The sequence below is a fragment of the Schistocerca gregaria genome, chromosome 4, assembly GCF_023897955.1.
Source record: "Schistocerca gregaria isolate iqSchGreg1 chromosome 4, iqSchGreg1.2, whole genome shotgun sequence".
Classification (NCBI taxonomy): domain Eukaryota; kingdom Metazoa; phylum Arthropoda; class Insecta; order Orthoptera; family Acrididae; genus Schistocerca; species Schistocerca gregaria.
In genome coordinates, this window is record NC_064923.1 from 140,827,970 (window position 1) to 140,849,071 (window position 21,102).

Genomic DNA, 21,102 nt, shown 5'->3' on the forward strand with positions numbered 1-21,102 from the left:
GAAGTCTCATCTGTTACACCCCTTTTTGCGTGATACTAGTGTCGATCGTAAATTAAAGCTCATGGTGTTCACATTTGCAACTTGAAGTAAAAATCTGAAACGCGATGATTTTTCTGTTATATAGTTATTGAGAAGCCACATCAGCCACTGTAATTAAAGACAAGTTAGATAAGTAGTTAAAGATAATTGAGGGTCACTGTAGACCATTTTCATAGCTTTCTCTTTTGTGAAACTTAATTTAAACCTAGATTATAGATGTGATATGGCATAGGTCATCCTTCGATCCATTGTAGAACTTGGAAACCCACTCAGGGAATATTCGTTCACATTTTTGTTGAACGCAGTTGGTTTTTACCATCCTGTATTGAAACATTTCCTTTTATCAATAGTGCAATTTATAAACAATGTTTTGTGAGTAGAATAAAATTTCCAATGGTAAACTTAACTGCTTTTTCGACGTTATTTTACCAGCTAACTAAAAATAGGAAAGCCTTGAAACCCTTCCAGTAAATTTAGTTAGTATTAAGATTCTTGTACAGGTAGTGCAGTGGATCTGACGCTGAAATCATTAAGTATTTGGTTATAGCATCGCTAGTCTCACTGAACTCTTCTGAATTCTACATGTCATGTGTGGTCTAGCGTCTCCTTACCAGCAACAGATCCCAGGTTCAAACTAGTCAATTCCCTAAAAAACACGCTCAGAGCGTCGTTGCGCGAAAATGTTAGGAAGACACGATATAGAACAAACAGACACCACCATGAATGTCACAAAATTTGATCTTATGTGATCAAGAACGCAACGCAAGAAGCTACAAGCCGGGGGAGAAGGTGACTGTTGACGACCAGCTGTATCCTTGCAAGTGCAGGTACCTAATAGTACAGTATATGCACAGACAAAACCTGATAAGTATATGATAAATTACTGACTTTTATGTGACGCTAACAAATACTACTTCTTGAACGAATTCCGTTTCCATGGTAAATGAATCTCATTGTCCTAACAAGGGTCTTTATCATCATGTTACAAATTTGACTCAGCCATTCTTCAACTTTGGTCGTAACATCACTAATGAAAATTTCTTCAACGCCATGAAACTGGTGAATGAGCTGAAACAAAACGAAACAATAGATCAGTCAAAGAGGTCCCTCCTGCGGCGCGGAGTGGAAACGACGGGTTGTGTGCAACGCACTTGTAGAAGTCGGGCGTCAGTTTTCTCGCAGTAAACGAATAAAGGAAGAAAAGGTCTTTATTTTGAGTAACATGCATGCTGGATGTCAGGTCAATGAGAATACTGAGAAAAAACTTCCAAAAACTTTAAAGGTTTTGTTTGTAGTGAAACTAAGAGTATAGCCGACGTAGTTGGCCTAATAGCTAGATTCAGCAATGTCCGAGCTGGGACCCACACAGTTTTTAAGTTGCTCACTTCAGAATATTTCACGGCCAGACCTTGTCCACGGAGGTGTGGATGAGTTTCCTGGCCTCTACAAAGTGCAGATTGGAGCCAATCTCCCCTTGTAGTCACTTGGCAACTCTTGTGGCCAACATGGAAATAGAAACCTCTGTCAAATTCACATTTGCTGCAAAGAACTAAAGCAAAATATCGCACGTGTATTTCAAGTGCAAAAAGTATCTGCGCAAAAGCTGCCAAGCCAAAACCGTTGTCAAATGTCTGAATGGTGAGCCCACCCCCGGCTTTGACAATTCTGTCCACTCCATTGTTGCTAAACATTTCCAAATACTTATAGTTGAAGAATGAAATTCCTTGTTCTTGAATGTTTGTTCCTTAACTGCAATAAGAAAGAAAACACGCAGAAATCTGAGTCACATGCTGCATTTTAGAATCTTTTACAAATAGTAGACAATTAACTTACGTGGCTCCGAAAGTAAAAGTATTATTAGCGCTCATATAAACACTATGATCTGACTCTGTTTCAATTTTCTTACAAGGAAAAACCGTCTAACATTGATTTACTTACTTATTTTAGTGATCTTTGATGAATGGCTGAGGAGTTTTGTCTGTAAAAGGAAACATTTTAAAAACTGTTTATTTCTGAAAATTGGTTTTTCACGTTTTAATATTCATTTTACAGACTCAAATATCCTTTGGTTACACCTTCGGGTTTTCCGGAACGTATTTCTAACATGGTGACGTACAAAATACCATCCAAATGCCAATGAAATGGTGGTATGTTACTGTTGGTTAAAAATTACCCATGTGCTACTTCAAGAGTATGGCGAAGTCTGTTACTCCTAGTGATGAGGACAGGAAGTACTGAAGATAAATGTATGAGGGTTATTCAGAAAGTAAGGTAGGATCGATCGCGAAATGTAAGCCACAGTGAAAATCCAAAAATATTTGATTTGGTATAAAGTGGTTCAAATGGCTCTGAGCACTATAGGCCTTGACATCTGAGGTCATCAGTCCCCTAGAACATAGAACTACTTAGACCTAACTAACCTAAGGACATCACACACATCCATGCCCGAGGCAGGATTCGAACCTGCGACCGTAGCGGTCGCGCGGTTACAGACTGTCTGGTATAGTTAGCTACACGTTTGATCTAATACTCTACATAGTCACCGCTCAGACTGAGACATTTATTGTATCTTTGTACAAGCTCCCTCATTGAAGACAGCGACATATGCTTTCTGCCTGTTCTCTATGCTGTTCGTTGTCTTCACATCCAGCGTTTCAGTTGAAAAGAGATGAAAATCAGAGGCAGCCAACTCCAGGCTGTAAGGTTAGTCATCAAGCACTTGCCATCGACAATACTGTAGGAGAGTCCTCATTGCCGCTGCATTGTGCAGAAGAAGGAAATGCATGACGTTGTGTGGGCTGCATTAAATCAGATAAAGTACCTCACAGGCTTTCTTACCCGGTGGGAGACACTGTTTTCTAGACATCTTTACCTGTTCACTGCGCGCTCATAACTAGAAAGAACGACTTGATACGATCGGCAGGCATACTATAAACACTGTCCAACACACCTACGCAAAGCTTCATCTTATTTTTATTGTGGTTTTCATTTCGCAATCGATTTGCTTTACTTTTCGAATAGCCTCTCTAAATGTATCTTTTTGTCAGCCTCTTGCGCCATTTAATTCTTTACTGGAGAATGTTTGCCTTTTTGATAACTTTTGCAGTTAATTCGTTTAATTCAGGCAATTAAAATGGGGGGAACAAGCGAAACTTCCCTCTCACGAGTGTTGTATAAAAGACACTGAATTTCTCTGCTTCACCAGTAGGACAGCTTTTTGTAACGTTGGTTGTATTATAATACTTTTTTCCACATTATTATCTGTGTGTAAGATGTGGTAAGATTTAGTTCAGTTAATGTTCTACCTCGGTTTACCTGTCTCTGCTACATATTTTCAGTTCAGGAGATTCCTTTCAAAAATGGTCCAAATGGCTATGAGCAATATGGGACTTAACATCGATGGTTATCAGTGCCCTAGTACTTAGAAGTACTCAAACCTAACTAACCTAAGGACATCACACAACAGGCAGCCATCACGAAGCAGTGAAAATCCCTGACCCCGCCGGGAATCGAACCCGGGAACCCGGGCGTGGGAAGCAAAAACGCTACCGCACGACCACGAGATGCGGGCGACTTTTTTCAATTGGTGGTTAGGAGTACGTCAGAAAGTACTGTAAAATAATGCTCAGCATTATTTGCTTAAGGCGACATTAACTGTGAACGCAACCGAGTGGAAAGAGGAAAGAATCCTCCAACTGATTAAACTTTATACCACCTCAGATAAGTCAGTTACCGCAGTTTTAGAGACTCAGAAAATTTCTATATACTTAATGAAACTGTTTAGACAACCAGAAATTTTTAAGGCAAAATGTTGTCCATTTGAGCACTAAACTATAGTAATAAACTCTGTGAGAACGTAAACTGGAAAAAAAAACTTTAGGACAGTAAAGTCACAAGCACTCATTACTGGAGAACGATGTGGTAATATCATGTGATAGGAATGTGACCTTTGTCAGATGTAGAATAGGAACGAAGTTTAAATCTCAAATATCTAAGAAGGAGCACCGCAAAATTTTTTGTACTAATAAGTGTGGGGTGGTTGTAACTAAAGTAAGCTGTCGCCAACACAGCAGTCGGCAAAGTGGTTGCAAGAAGATCGATAATAGGCGCTCAATCAAGAGCACATATCAGAACAGACTGGCAAGCAACGCGAAGACAATGCCTTCTCGATCACAAGAATTTAGTACTATTCTCGCGACGCTGCACAAGCCCTAGCATTACCCGGGGCACGCGCTACGTTGTCAATTACGGCAAAATGAACCTCTTCAATAACATCCAGTGCAGTGGGAAGCCGTCCTCTTCCAGGTGCCATACCAAGCTCATCCATGTTTTCCAACATTATTCTCGTCATTAAACTATTTAACGACATTGGGCTACACTACAGAGCTTTCCTCGGTGACTGTCTCTCAATACAGCACTGTAGTAGCTTTCGTTCACGGAAAACTATTTCACTAAAAACGCGTGGTCTCTCTTCTTGTCAGCCCTACTCTTACCTCATATTATGTATTCTCAAATGATAGCTTCGATATCAAACTGTCATACAAACACTGAACAACGCCAAATTTGCACCTGGTGACCAAATGTGGAACTACTTTTCTTCCAGCATCGATCCGCAGCTAACGAATTAACATATCTACTAAGTCTCATTGCCGTACAGTAATTAAAACCAACACCGGACGTCCGTGAAGAGCTGCACTTAAATTATAACCATTCAAAACCCTGAAGCTTTGGAGTACTTAGATCTTTAATATATTCAGGTGACGCAGCAACAGATTGAATTATAAATGTCGGTGGCTAGCGATAGTACAGTTACTCGGTTCGTCACTGTTGGCAAGATGCTTCTCGACAAAATATGGAGACTTACTACAGTAAAGCAGGTAAAAGAAAAAAGGAAGGGCAGATGTCTCCAAATAGACAAGTCTGTGGTGCTGCCAGATCTGTCTTCTGAAAAATCGTATGTAGTTTCTTTCAGTTCATTCACAGTTTACATTGCTTAAGTCATGGCGCTAAAGATTGACTGTCGTTTTATCAAATTACGAATTTCAGTATCAGCTAAGTAATATTCCAGAAGAAAAATCTGCAAAAATTCCACATTCCTCAGGCACTTTTACACGCCTTACTGGTTGCTTTTAACTCTACAGAAAAAAGTAACCAAAAATATGTCATCTCATTTTTTTTATTTTTCTGTTTTTACTACTTAGTGTAACAATGTCCAATGTACCAAAGATTTCTGTTGATATACCAAAAGTTAATAACTTAGATCAAAGTTAGAAACATAAAGTCATTGTATCTTCTCACCACTACAGAGTCTATGATGATTATTGATAACCAATTTCCGCTGGTTCAAATGGTTCAAATGGCTCTGAGCACTATGGGACTCAACTGCTGTGTTCATTAGTCCCCTAGAACTTAGAACTACTTAAACCTAACTAACCTAAGGACATCACACACATCCATGCCCGAGGCAGGATTCGAACCTGCGACCGTAGCAGTCGCACGGTTCCGGACTGCGCACCTAGAACCGCGAGACCACCGCGGCCGGCCATTTTACGCTGAATTTAATAGATACGATGAAAACTTTTTTATGTATAGCGTTAAAATTCAACAAACTAAGTTATCAAGCGCCCTTAAAACGCTGAATAAGCCAGTAGAAGATTTTGAGATAAATAATTAAGATTAACAACTTATAGGCTGTGTTTGGATATGTATTGAAATTTCTTAAGTTACACTGGTCAACAATGCCAGTTCCAGTATTTTCTCATAGGAAAATATTTTGCGTTACAGCACTTCTGTAATATATTTCTGTGCTACTTTCTCAGATTAATACGCACCTGCCAATCACTAACACACGCAGCCACCCTTTGCGAGCCACACACAACAGCCATAGGTCCTACATCCACTTTTGACTATGTATGTAAATTTTGATGAAAACATGAGGAATGTTAATTGACTTTTAGATCTTTCGTTGGTTCATAAGTAAGGCATCTTTTCTCGGAGCCATGTTTTCACACATTATTCGAAATTAATAGATTTTTGAAATACCTCACACTAAATTCACAGAAGAAACACAAAGTATGAAATTAATTAGTGTTAACATTATCTAACGAAACACAACGTTTATATTTTGGGTTACCGTTTTTCGATACGTTTAATAAACATAACAAATACACAAATGGTACAAATTGCTCTGAGCACTATGGGACTTAACATCTATGGTCATCAGTCCCCTAGAACTTAGAACTACTTTAACCTAACTAACCTAAGAACAGCACACAACACCCAGTCATCACGAGGCAGAGAAAATCCCTGACCCCGCCGGGAATCGCACCCGGGAACCCTGGCGTGGGAAGCAAGAACGCTATCGCACGACCACGAGCTGCGGACTAACAAATACACATAACAGACAAATAATACCTTATCCTTCACTGTTTAAAAAGGTCTGTCAACTTCGGGGCAACCTTCCCATGATGCGTCTGTAGAAATCACATGCTTTTGAGTTGAAGAACTCGCCGATTCTTATTCGGAGTCCATTTTCTTCCGCAAATGCAGTTCCTTGAAGATTGTTCGATTGTGAACGAAAACAATGAAAATCTGAGGGCACAAGACCAAGTGAATAATATGGGTGCGAATTGAATTCCCAATCCAACTCCGGTATCACGTTTTCTATCAGTCCAGCATAACGCAGGCTTGCGTTATCGTGAAGCCACATCATTTCACGGAGTCTTCCTTGTCGTTGTTCTTAGCCTACAGCTGCAAAACGCTTAGTTGTTGGCAATATATGTCAGCAAGGATGGTTACACCTGGAGAAATCAATTCGTAGTACACTATACCGACGCTGTTCCACCAGATGCAAAACATTACCTTTTGTGGGTGCACTCAGGTATTTCTACGGGGAGTGCGACTTTGTTTGGGCTCGGACATTACTTTCTTTTCCTTGCGCTAGCATAAAGACATCGTTTCTCGTCACCAGTGACGATACAGGATAGGAAAGATAAATTTTGTCAACGACCCAACTGATGACGAACAAGCAGACATGCACAGTTGATCACGCGCTGATTTTTGTGGTTTTGGCTACGAGCAGGCGGTAGCCCTACGCGCACTTTTCAACCTTACCCAGTGCATGCAAATTTCGCACGATGGTGGGATGATCACAATTCGTCACATGTTCCAGTACGTGAGCACACTGGCGTGGATCACTATGCATTACATCTACATCACATCTACATAAATAATCTACCCATCACACTTAAGTGCCCGGTAATGGGTTCATCGAACCAACTTCATCATAATTTTCTATTATTCCACTTTCGAAGAGCGAGTGGAAAAACGAACTCCTATATCTTTCAGTGCGAGCTCTTATTTTCCTTACTTTCTTTGTGATGACCGTTTTTCCATACGTAGGTCGCCGTGAACAAAATATTTTCGCATTCGAAGGAGAAAGTTGGTGATTGAAATTTCGTAAGAATATCCTGCCGCAACGGCACAGATCTTCGTTTTAATGATGTTGTTGTTGTGGTCTTCAGTCCTGAGACTGGTTTGATGCAGCTCTCCATGCTACTCTATCCTGTGCAAGCTTCTTCATCTCCCAGTACTTGCTGCAACCTACATCCTTCTGAATCTGCTTAGTGTATTCATCTCTTGGTCTCCCTCTACGATTTTTACCCTTCAATGCTAAATTTGTGATCCCTTGATGCCTCAAAACATGTCCTACCAACCGGTCCCTTCTTTTTGTCAAGTTGTGCCACAAACTCCTCTTCTCCCCAATTCTATTCAATACCTCCTCATTAGTTGTGTGATCTACCCATCTAATCTTCGGCATTCTTCTGTAGCACCACATTTCGAAAGCTTCTATTCTCTTCTTGTCCAAACTAGTTATTGTCCATGTTTCACTTCCATATGTGGCTACACTCCATACAAATACTTTCAGAAACGACTTCCTGACACTTAAAGCTATACTCGATGTTAACAAATTTCTCTTCTTCAGAAAAGCTTTCCTTGCCATTGCCAGTCTACATTTTGTATCCTCTTTACTTCGACCATCATCAGTTATGTTACTCCCTAAATAGCAAAACTCCTTTACTACTTTAAGTGTCTCATTTCCTAATCTAATTCCCTCAGCATCACCCGATTTAATTTGACTGCATTCCATTATCCTCGTTTTGCTTTTGTTGATGTTCATCTTATATTCTCCTTTTAAGACACTGTCCATTCCGTTCAACTGCTCTTCCAAGTCCTTTGCTGTCTCTGACAGAATTACAATGTCATCGGCGAACCTCAAAGTTTTTATTTCTTCTCCGTGAATTTTAATACCTACTCCAAATTTTTCTTTTGTTTCCTTTACTGCTTGCTCAATATACAGATTGGATAACATCGGGGAGAGGCTACAACCCTGTCTCACTCCCTTCCCAACCACTGCTTCCCTTTCAAGTCCCTCGACTCTTATAACTGCCATCTGGTTTCTTTACAAATTGTAAATAGCCTTACGCTCCCTGTGTTTTACCCCTGCCACCTTTAGAATTTGAAAGAGAGTATTCCAGTCAACATTGTCAAAAGCTTTCTCTAGCTCTACAAATGCTAGAAACGTAGGTTTGCCTTTTCTTAATCTTCCTTCTAAGATAAGTCGTAAGGTTAGTATTGCCTCACGTGTTCCAACATTTCTGCGGAATCCAAACTGATCTTCCGCAAGGTCCGCTTCTACCAGTTTTTCCATTCGTCTGTAAAGAATTCGTGTTAGTATTTTGCAGCTGTGACTTACTAAACTGATAGTTCGGTAATTTTCACATCAGTCAACACCTGCTTTCTTTGGGATTGGAATTATTGTATTCTTCTTGAAGTCTGAGGGTATTTCGCCTGTCTCTTAAATCTTGCTCACCAGATGGTAGAGTTTTGTCATGACTGGCTCTCCCAAGGCCGTCAGTAGTTCTAATGGAATGTTGTCTACTCCCGGGGCCTTGTTTCGACTCAGGTCTTTCAGTGCTCTGCCAAACTCTTCCCGCAGTATTGTATCTCCCATTTCATCTCCATCTGCATCCTCTTCCATTTCCAGTACATCGCCCTTGTATAAACCTTCTATATACTCCTTCCACCTTTCCGACTGATGTCCGCTCCAAATCCTGTGTTATGTCCGTAACACACTCTGCCCTATTTCTCGATAATACAACTCGTACCGCCCTTCTCTGAACTCATGTACTCCGTTAATCGTATTAGGTAAGGATCCCATACGAGGCCGCATTACTACAAAGGGGATGGACAATCGTAGTGTAGGCAGTCTCTTTAGTAGATCTGTTGCATCTTCTACGCGTTCTGCCAACATAACGTAGTCTTTGGTTCGCCTTCACCACAACATGTTCTATGTGTTCTTTTCAGGTGAAGTATTTCGTAAATGTAATTTCTAGGTGTTTAGTTGAATTTACGCCCTTTATATGTGATTGATTTATCGTTTAGCCAAGGTTTAATGGATTTCTTTTCGCACTCATGTGGATAACCACACACTTTTCAGTATATAGGGTCAAGTGCCAATTCTCGCAACATATAGCGATCTTTTGTAAATCATTTTGTAATTTGTGTTCGTCTTCTGACGACCTTTTCGTTACGTGCTCCAATGTGAATACACCCATAGTTTTCAACGTTTTATTACTTTTGGTTTCAGTGCTGTTTTATACTGCGTTTTAGTGTACTCTCCCGACGCTCGTCACAAACTGTTTTCGAGGGGGCGTTGAAGACTTTGCTGTCGTGCGCCGATACCAACATATGCATCCATCCATCCAACCATCCAGTAACTCGATGACAGTATTATCAGTTTGTGGGCGATATGAGAAACAAATTCCATCATCGTTTGCCACATTTAAATTCATATTTTCATTTTAGTCTTGCTGTTAATTACACCCTGAACATGTTCCACTGTATTAAAGATTTGGAAAACATGTTTTATTTAACTTTATGTCGGGATACCATTACTGCTGCATCAGTGGGAGTGGCGGCTGTTGCTGACACAATCGGTTTTTCGTTTAACTCCTTTTTTCCCACGCCGGTTTCATCTTACTGTTAAACCGCACAAAATAACCGGTTTCTCACAGAATCGATTTTCGGTTTGTTATATCTGTTATTTCCTGTAATTAACGCAGAAATCGAACAAAGGTATAAAATTTTTTACTGTCTCAATTTCGCGTAAAGCAGAAACAAAATATGAAATTAAATATGCAAATAAAAGAAAATCCATCCACTGTCCGCTGCTTTTCTCGAAAGGTGCTAAGAGGTTGAAACCACAACAAAATCACCACCATTCTCCTACTGATTCAAATTCTTTGAAAAAAATGCTCAAAAATCATGTTTTAATCGGGGAGTATACCACTATTTAGATTTTACGAATATTCAGTGCTAACTGGTGAAAACTGAGGTTGAAGAGCTCTGTATTTCATGTTCATTAGTCCTTTTTGGCTTCAGGCGATAAAGGCATATTATGTAGTAACAGGCAGCAGAAGTGTCACTTTCTGTTTTTATTGAATACCATGAATAATAATGGCAGATAAATAATTATTTAAAGCAAATGAAGCATTGTACCTCATTGTTACGTCACTCAGTACCAATATTTCCAGATTAAAGTTCGTTTGATTTTGGAATAAAAGGGATATCCGGCGACCACAGCGAAATCTACCGTATAGACCAGATGGGGGCACGCATACCTTAAGCCACAACACACTGCAACAGGGACATTAGTGTTTCAGCAATGCTGTACTAACATTTACGCAATGTGTTTCTGGAAGTATCGTTATTAAAACAGCACTGAATGCTTTCCCCATTTTCAATAACAACGTAGTATTTGAAACCAATATAAATTTAATGAATAAATGTTACTCCTTCTTTAAATAAAGGTATTTAAAATCGGAAAATTTTAGCAACGCTGCTATATGTATAATATGTTTCGCTTTTCTTACTCTGTAAAAGAATTTAAAACATCTGTTTTAACCGAAACCAAACACATACTGGATATTAAAAAAATTGAAGTACTGATATCGGTTTCGGTTTTTCCTATCCCTACAGAGCACTCGTCACTTGAGTGGAGGACGAAAGTCTGTCTGCGAGAGGTGTAAACTTTGTTCTGTTTGTGTACCGTATAGTAGTTACAGAGGTTGAAATTGGGAAGCAACTTAGCATCTGCCTAAAGAAATTTAGGGAACGACTTAAAAGTCACACACGGCCTGTCCGGAGAACCAGAAGCACGTACTCCGTCCGTGAGTGACTAAGCCTTCTGTGCCGGCAGCGGTGGTCTAGTTGTTCTAGGAGCGCAGTCCGGAACCGCGGGACTGTTACGGTCGCAGGTTCGAATCCTGCCTCGGGCATGGATGTGTGTGATGTCCTTAGGTTAGTTAGGTTTAAGTAGTTCTAAGTTCTAGGGGCCTGATGACCACAGATGTTAAGTCCCATAGTGCTCAGAGCCATTTGAGCCATTTTTGTTTAAAAAAAAAAAAAAACAGCCCTGTCTTTCGACAGTGAGCACTCTGCGCGTTATGCTATACGAGCTGGTCATGATAAGAGAAACTGTGCGCGTACAATCCCCAAATCCTCGAAAAGTCAGCATTCGACTTGTGAATGCAATAATTTATGGGGTCAAAATTCTACGAACGAAGATGCAAGAGGTGACAGGCTGCTCTTACCGTAGAGTTACGTCATGTTTAGTACGCTTTGTAAATACAAGTCAACTTTTATAATGCGCGTTGTATCATGATTCATGGTCAGCACTGGAATACTTATATTAAGTCTCTGGGAAAGCAAGTCTACAGATATCTTCGAAAGAAAGAACAAAAAGAACCAAGCCATGAACACAAAACACGGAAAGGTAAACAGAGCGGGAAAATTCAAATATCTTGGGGAATATTAACAAATTGTTGGATCAAATAAATATCCAACATAAAAAGAACACAAGAACTTCAGAAACGGTACAAGCTAACATGAAAGGAGTACAATGAAAGACATCCTAAGCTCAGGCACTGCAGTGCATTTGTTCAATCAGAAGCACTCTAAAAACTAGAAATAGCCGCAGAGACAGAAAGAATAGAAGGTAAATCCTCAGAAAATATTTTTATAGCTTTACACGGAGATGGTATATGGATGGAGAGACCAACCAAAGAATTATATGAACACATAGATAGGCTTACAGGCTTAATGAGAAAACGCCGACTAACACTCTACGGACACGTACACAGAATGATCCACAACAGACTCAAAAAGAGGATTTTTGATGTAGTAAAGAGTTCAGTCAAAAACCCGTTGTTTTCAAGAAATAGTAGAAGACTTAAAACAAGCAGGGATCAGTACTGAAATGACAGATGGAACAAAATTATGAACTCGACATTTGAAGTAAGAGGCAGGAAGAAAATAGTCAAAATATACACAGAGCGAAGGAAACAGAAACACAGACGAAGACATTAACAAATAGGAGGATCAAATAAATATCCATCATAAAAAGAACACAAGAACTTCAGAAACGGTACAAGCTAACATGAAAGCAGTACAATGAAGGACATCCTAAGCTCAGGCACTGCAGTGAATTTGTTCAATCAGAAGCACTCTAAAAACTAGAAATAGCCTCAGAGACAGAAAGAATAGAAGGTAAATCCTCAGAAAATATTTTTATAGCTTTACACGGAGATGGTATATGGATGGAGACCAACCAAAGAAATATATGAACACATAGATAGGCTTACAGGCTTAATGAGAAACCGCCGACTAACAGTCTACGGACACGTACACAGAACGATCCACAACAGACTCAAAAATAGCATTTTTGATGTAGCAAAGAGTTCAGTCAAAAACCAGTTGTTTTCAAGGAATAGGAGAAGTCTTAAAACAAGCAGGGATCAGTACTGAAATGTTAGATGGAAGACAAATTGAGGAACAAAATTATGAACACGACATTTGAAGTAAGAGGCAGGAAGAAAATAGTCAAAATATACTCAGAGCGAAGGAAACAGGAACACAGACGAAGAATGAGGAGTTTTAAGGAAGTGAGAAAGAAACAATAAAAAATGAATAATCATGTGACATTCAAGTTAACCACTGTCCTGCAGACAAAACTGTGATAAAATTATTGTTTAAGAAATATGCTGTTCACATCCGTCTGATTGTTAATCATAAAAAAACTGGAAGCAAATCGCTCAAAAATTTTCTAGGTTTTTTTCTTAAGAACGTTTCGCTGTTATATATTTCGTATATTTATAAATTATGTATACCAGTTTTCAGAGTAACGAAGAAAAAGTAGGATCACATCGTTCAATAGATTTACAAGGTTGTTTGTAACAACGGTTTCCAGTTCCTGTATTGAACACGCGCATATACTACCTACATTTAAATATTGCCTGGTCTGTTTTACTACAAAAGTTATCTGTACTATTATGTTCTCTAATGATATATTTTGTACCTTTGTTATTGTATTCTTATGTTATAAAACTGTAATTGACACCAGTTCATCAAATTAAGTAACTTGTAAGGTACATTTCACAGCACACGTTTCTGTTGGTCATAGTATATGGACATGCGAAGTAGGGACTGATAGTGTTTGCACGTGTGTTAATAATTCAGCAAGGGACTGGATAAAAGCATTGCTGGTTCTAAGGTCATTTCAAACAAATTCTTTGTGAGTGGACAAGTGGTGGTTTATGGACTTGCTATATTCTCTGCAAGACTCTTCGATGGTGATTGTGCACCTGCACAGTCACAATAGTTGGCTGCTAGCGATCTCTACAAGGACTGCAGTGGGTCTACACTTTTGATGACTCACCAATACCATTATTTCTACAAGGTCTACAGTGGGTTTGCATCTCTGGTGGCCCACCAATACCGTAATCTCTACCAGGACTACAGTGGGTCTACTCGGTGCTGACCTACCAACCAATATTCTTCAAAACTTCGACTGACTCTGCTGTGGGTTTGCTCTGTTGTGGCCCATTACCTGTCTGCTTGTCAGGACTCAGCACTGTCTTTCCGTAGGGAGGACAACACTACTTCTTCAAGACTGCATGGAAATCCACAACTTCCGTGTGCATTTTCTTTTACTACTCAGACTTTGAGAAAAACACTGCAATTTTACTTTGATGAATGATCAGGACTGTCTTTATGGACTGTGAGAAAATTTTAGCTTTTGACCAACATTGTATCGATAAGAGTGTGCATTTCATTTCTTTGTTATTGTAATTATGAAAATTTTTTTCAAATCTGTACTGGCCACTGCCCAAAACAATTTGTAAAATTTTTTGTGGGGAGCATGGGGGCTATGTAAGTAGGCTGTTAAGGTTCTTTTATTGGTAACGCTACATAGCGCTCTGTATGAAAAATCACTGGCTGTGCTGTGTGCAGTCAGTGGCTGGTTGGCATTGTTGTAATACTCGCCATTGTAGTGCTGGGCAGCTGGATGTTAACAGCGCGTAGCGTTGCGCAGTTGGAGGTGAGCCGCCAGCAGTGGTGGATGTGGGGAGAGAGATGACGGAGTTTTAAAATTTGTAAGAATTGATGTCATGAACTGATATATATATGAAGACTATTAAGGTAAATACATTGTTTGTTCTCTATTAAAATCTTTCATTTGCTAACTATGCCTATCAGTAGTTAGTCCCTTCCGTAGTTTGAATCTCTTTTTTAGTTGGCAGTAGTGGCGCTCGCTGTAATGCAGTAGTTCGAGTAACTAAGATTTTTGTGAGGTAACCGATTTGCGAAACATATAGGTTAATGTTAGTCAGGGCCATTCTCTTGTAGGGATTACTGAAAGTCAGACTGCGTTGTGCTAAAAAGATATTGTGTGTCAGTTTAAGCACAGTCTTGCACAATTTTTCTAAGGGGACGTTTCACAACACCATAAGGAAGAGAAGATACTGCCGTAGCTCGGCGACTATAAGTGATAAAAATTACATGTGAATTTCACAAGTTCACCATATTGTCCGCTATAACAAGGCACAAACCGAATCTCGATATATTTATTTATTATGAATACACAATGGCGGAAAAAATTGCAACACCAAGAAGGAAATGTGCAACATAAACATAAGGTGGTACGTGTTTTTGGATGGTTCAGATGGATAGTACTAGGTGCCTTATCATTTGAGATCATCATGTAGGCGTTTTTTTAAACCGCCCCTGCGTTGACGACAAAGTGCAACAGGCACGGAATTCCATCCCGCAATCCGACATCCGTCACCTGTGTAACACAACGCATGCACCTTTACATGCATGCATTAAACATTCTGGCGATTACACCGGTTATGAAAGTACCAGCGTTTCACATCTGCAATAGCTTATTTCACACTTACATTAACCTGTGGCTTTCCAATGACAAACATACTCCCAAAATTTTAGTACTCTACGTTTATTATTTCTTGGATTCGAGAATTTTTCCATTAGCGTACTTGTCGTTGATCTGTCTTAGCCATCTCATCCTGTACACACTAATGAGTCGAAACATTATGACCACCGCCAACTGTGAGGTGCACGTGAAAGTGGTAAGAGAAGTATATGAGGGAAGCAGAGACGAAGGGGGAATCTTTCTAGAGAAGATAAGTGGTGGAAATGCGCAGACTTAAGCGGCTTTGACAAAAGCCAGATTCTTGTGGCCCACTGCGTGGAAGCGAGTATCTCGCTAAAGTCGAAGCTGCTCGGCTGTTCGCGTGCTGCTGTATTCAGCATCTGTGGAAAGTGGCAGAAAAATGCTGAAACCACGAGAAGGCGACAAGAAGTTGCCGTGCATTCCTTATGACAGGTCATAGAGGCCAGAGGCTTTCCCACTCTCTAAAGCTGGGTAGGTGGAAATGCACTACTGGCCATAAAAATTGTTACACCAAGCAGAAATGCAGATGATAAACGGGTATCGATTGGGCAAATATATTATACAACTGAAATGCGATTACATTTTCACGCAGTTTTGGTGCATAGATTCTGACAAATCAGTAGCCAGAATAACCACTTCTGTCCGTAACAACGGCCTTGATACGCCTGGGCATTGAGTCAAACAGAGCTTGGATGGTGTGTACAGGTACAGCTGCCCATTCAGCTTCATCACGATACCGCAGTTCATCAAGAGTAGTGACTGGAGTATTGTGATGAGGCAGTTGCTAGACCGCCATTGACCAGACGTTTTCAGTTGGTGAGAGACATGGAGAATGTGCTGGTCAGGGCAGCAGCCGAACATTTTCTGTATCCAGTAAGGCCCTAAAGGACCTGCAACAAGCGGTCGTGCATTATTCTACTGAAATGTAGGGCTTCGCAGGGATCGAATGAAGCGTTGTAACACATCTGAAATGTAACGTCCACTGTTCAAAGTGCCGTCAATGCGAACAAGCGGTGACCGAGACGTGTAACCAGTGGGACCCATACCATCACGCCGGGTGATATGCCAGTGTGACGAGGATGAATACATGATTCCAATGTGTGTTCACCGCCAAATACGGATGCATCCATCAAGATGCAGTAAACAGAACCTGGATTCATCCGATAAAATGAAGTTTTGCCATTCGTGCACCCAGGTTCATCGTTGGGTACACCATCGCAGGTGCTCCCGTCTGTGATGCAGCGTCGAGGGTAACCGCAGACATGGTCTCCGAGCTGATAGTCCATGCTGTTGCAAACGTCGTCCAACTCTTCATGCAGATGGTTGTTGTCTTGCAAACGTTCCCATCTATTGACTCAGGGATCGAGACGTGGCTGTACGATCCGTTACAGCCATGCGAATAAAATGCCTGTTGTTTCGACTGCTAGTGATATGAGGCCGTTGGGATCCAACACGGCTTTCCGTATTACCTTCCTGAATCCTCCGATTCCACATACTGCTAACAGACATTGGATCTCGACCAACACGAGCAGCAATGTCGCGATATGGTTCAAATGGCTCTTAACTTCCGATGTTATCAGTCACCTAGAACTTAGAACTAATTTAACCTAACTAACCTAAGGACATCACACACATCCATGCCCGAGGCAGGATTCTAACCTACGACCGTAGCGGTCGCTCGGCTACAGACTGTAGCGCCTAGAACCGCACGGCCACTACGGCCAGCAATGTCGCTATATGATAAACCGCAATCGAGATAGGCTATAATCCGATCTTTATCAAAGTCGGAAACGTGATGGTACGCATTTATCGTCCTTACACGAGGCATCACAACAACGTTTCACCAGGCAACGCCGGTCAGCTGCTATTTGTGTATGAGAAATCGGTAGGAAAATTTCCTCATGTGAGCACCTTCTAGGTGTCGCCACCGGCGCCAACCTTGTGTGGATGCCCTGAAAAGCAAATCATTTGCATATTACAGCATCTTCTTCCTGCCGGTTAAATTTCGCGTCTGTAGCAAGTCTTCTTCGTCTTTAATGGCCAATAGTGTATGTGGCCGATCGGATGACAGAGTACAATGCAGTTGCAGGTACAAGTGTATTGGAACAGACCGTTGAGCTGATGGTGTTCAGCATGGTACTCCGAAGCTGATGACCCCTACATTATCCCAAGTTGTCCCAACAACTTTGCCACTTACGATTACAGTGGGCACGGGATCGTCGAGATTGTACAGCGAATCAATGGAATAGTGTGTCCTGGTTAGATGAATTGTGCTTATTTTTAAACTAGGTAGCTGGCCGTGGCCAGATCCGCTGTCATCCTGGAGGACAGATGCTGGAACCATGTAGCGCGCCACAGACGCAGGTCTATGGGTGAGGTATTACGCTATGGAGGACGTTCAGTTGGTCTTCCATGGGAACTGTGGTAGTACTCGAAGACACCGTAACATCTGTGGACCACGTGAAAATTATTAGGGGTCCACCTGTAACCCCTTATGCTTGTTGTCTTACTCAACAGCGCTGGAATCTTTCAGCAGGATAACGCTCTGTATCAGAAGGCCAGAATCGTGCTGCAATAGCGTGACGAGCATGTCAGTGAACTCACATTGATGACTGGCCAACGAATTCAGCTTATATGAATCCGATGAAACCCAACTGAGATGCTATCGGGCACTTTCGGGCCACAAACCAACCGCCTGCGAATTACGGAAAGTGTGTGACCCGTGTGTAGGCATCTGGTGTCACAGACGTCTGGTAACCTATCAAGTACTTGTCGAATCCATGGCAAGCAGAATCACTGTTGAACTGAGGTCCAGAGGTGGGCGGGCATGTTTTTAAGTACGTGGTCACAATGTTTTGGCTCATCGGCGTATATTTTCTTTAAAAATCAGAATTTACTGGGGAATATATTACCCACTTCACAGTGCGGTGAGTGTTGGCAGCCTGGCCGTGAATAACCCGGCGGTCAGCCCGACAATGTGTCTAGGGTGAGGGCAGCGGGGTGCGGACGGACGTGCGCTTCATGTTTGATTTCGCCTAATTAGCAACGGCCCTGTAAACGTACCTGTCTGCGCTAACGCAAATAAATTTATGGTCGCGCTGCCCGGCTTTTTGGTCGGGCTGTGCGACGGGGCGGGAGTAAAAGGTCAGACCACACCATCGGGTTATATAGTACAGCTCTAAAACCCGTGCGTCGCGTTTGCGCGGCCAAGCGCAGCTTGCGAGGAGGCGACGCGTGTGACTCGATTACTCGGACTGAAAATGATTCTCCACCTCCGCACTGCGGCGAAAGGTGTATAATTGGGTACCAAATACTAAATTTCGCATTCCGTTGTACGTATTGCCATTAATAAAGTTTACTCAGCAAATATCTAATCTACGAGTTCATTCCAGTAATACTGAGGAATTACGGCAAACCTGTTTCACTGACACGACAGTGACGCTTACAGCTACTATCTGTATTATATAAGTTATGGCTGCAAATAGCGCTGAACATAATCTACAGAATGTGTAAATAATTGAATGTTGCAATGACGTCACATAAACAAACGTTGAAAGTACCGTACGAGACAAATGGATCTATTCCAGGCTTTGGTCATCACATGTGAACATCGATCCACCCTCTCGTTTGCAAATTGGGCCTGAGTTCACTGTCTCTCTACGTATACCTGCAAAAAACCTGCCTAGGTTTCTGGATGACAACTAGTCTCGTACAAGGAAGGATAGGATTACAGCAATCAGTCGCAGTCCAACTGTTTTTTTATTATTCTTGCATATCAATATTTCAGCTATAAATAGCCATCTTCAGTGCATTTGATTGAGTTATAACCCCAGGAGTACACGCCACAGTACGACTTTATTGGTGTTCAGGCAGAAGGAAGGTTGATACATTTCTGTACCTCTTTTCTAACGTGTTGTCTGCTCTGCAATATTGAATACCTACAAATTTCCCGTTCCTCAAACTTTCCTCCAGCTGCCTTACCGTCCCCGTCTCTTCTCTCCAATTTTAGAGAGGAATATCAAGGTTGGATTTTAACGACTAGCAGTCAACGAAGTCAGTATACATAGATATACTCGTTGTAGTAAAGCAGCTTAAATCATTTTACAAAAAGTAAGTCCTCCTGTCCAGGCTGTATACCTGTTACATTCCTTTCAAAGTCTGCTGCCTTTGTGTCTCAGTACTGATCAACCGCATACAACCAATCTTTCGACTGAGATCTTACCTAAAGACTAGAGAGTTGCGCAGGTCACACAAATACTCAAGAAGCAGAAGACATCTGATGAATTACACACCCATATCACTGAACTCGATTTGAGCTAGGGTTTTGGAACATATACTGTGTTCGAAAATTATATACTACCCCGAAGAAGGCGATTTATTGACAAACAGCCAATACGGACTCAGAAAAATGTCTTTCTTGCGAAACACAGGTAGCTCTTCATTCTCACGGAGTAACGAGTGCTATTGGCAGGTGATGTCAAATTGATTCCATATTCTTAGATATCGAGAAGGCTTGTAAGACCGGCTTCTTACCAAATAGTGTGCCAATAGGAGTATCGCCTCAACTGTGCGACAGGATTCTTCATTTCCTTTCGGAAAGGTCACAAGTAGCAGTAGCTCACGTGAAACCATCGAATAGAACTAAACTAGTATCTACCCAATGAATTTTGTAGGCCCTCTGCTGTTTCAAATACATTTAAATGATTTGGGAGACAAAAAATGGTTCAAATGGCCCTGAGCACTATGGGACTTAACATCTGAGGTCATCAGTCCCCTAGAAGTTAGAACTACTTAAACCTAACTAAGCTAAGGACATCACACACATCCATGCCCGAGAAAGGATTCGAACCTGACACCGTAGCAGCAGCGTGGTTACGGGTTGAGGTGCCTAGAACGGCTCGACCACAACGGCCGGCATTTGGGAGACAGAGCAGATATGTCAGACTGGCTGCAGATGACGCTGTCAGTTACTGGTGAGCAAAGTCTTCAGAAGATCAAAATCAATTACAAAACGAATTTCCCAGGATATCTGTATGGTGTGAAAAGTTCTAGTTGGCCCTGCCTAATGGAAAGTGTGAAGTGATCCACGTAAGCACTAAAAGGAATTCTGCTTACACTATAAAAAAAGAAAAATCGAAATGCTGAATACCTAGCAATTACAATTATAAAGGAAGTGGGCAACGAAAACCAAGAGCTGCCTCTTAGCGGCAGAGCACTCAGACGATGCAACCGATCAACTAGAGAGACTGCCTGTACTAACGTAGCCCGTCCTCTGACAGAGTACTCCTGCGCATTGTGAAGTCCTTACCCGATGGAATTGAAAGAGGACCTAGAAAAAGTTGAAGGAAGGAGCGCTGGTTTTGTCTTATCGCGAAGTAGAGGAGAGAGTATTGCGGATATGAAAAGCTAGCTGGTGAGGCAATCGCTAAACCAGAGGAGTTGGTCGTTGCGTTAGATCTTTTCACGATGTTTCACTTCCCTTCTCCTCTAAATGCGAAAATGTTAGCGAGAAATTATCATTGTAATAAAACAAGATAAATCCGAGATCGCACGGAAAGATTTAAATGTAGAATTTTCCGGCTCGCGGTTTGAGAGTGCAACACTAGAAAGATAGAGTGTACGAGCTTCGAAGAACAGTCTGCCAGTCACGTAAGTGTGAACTGCAAAGTAGTTACGATATCGATATAGATGTAGGGCTTCCGTCTTCGGTTTTAGTTGTTTGGCACGTAACCAACACCTACAACGTGTTT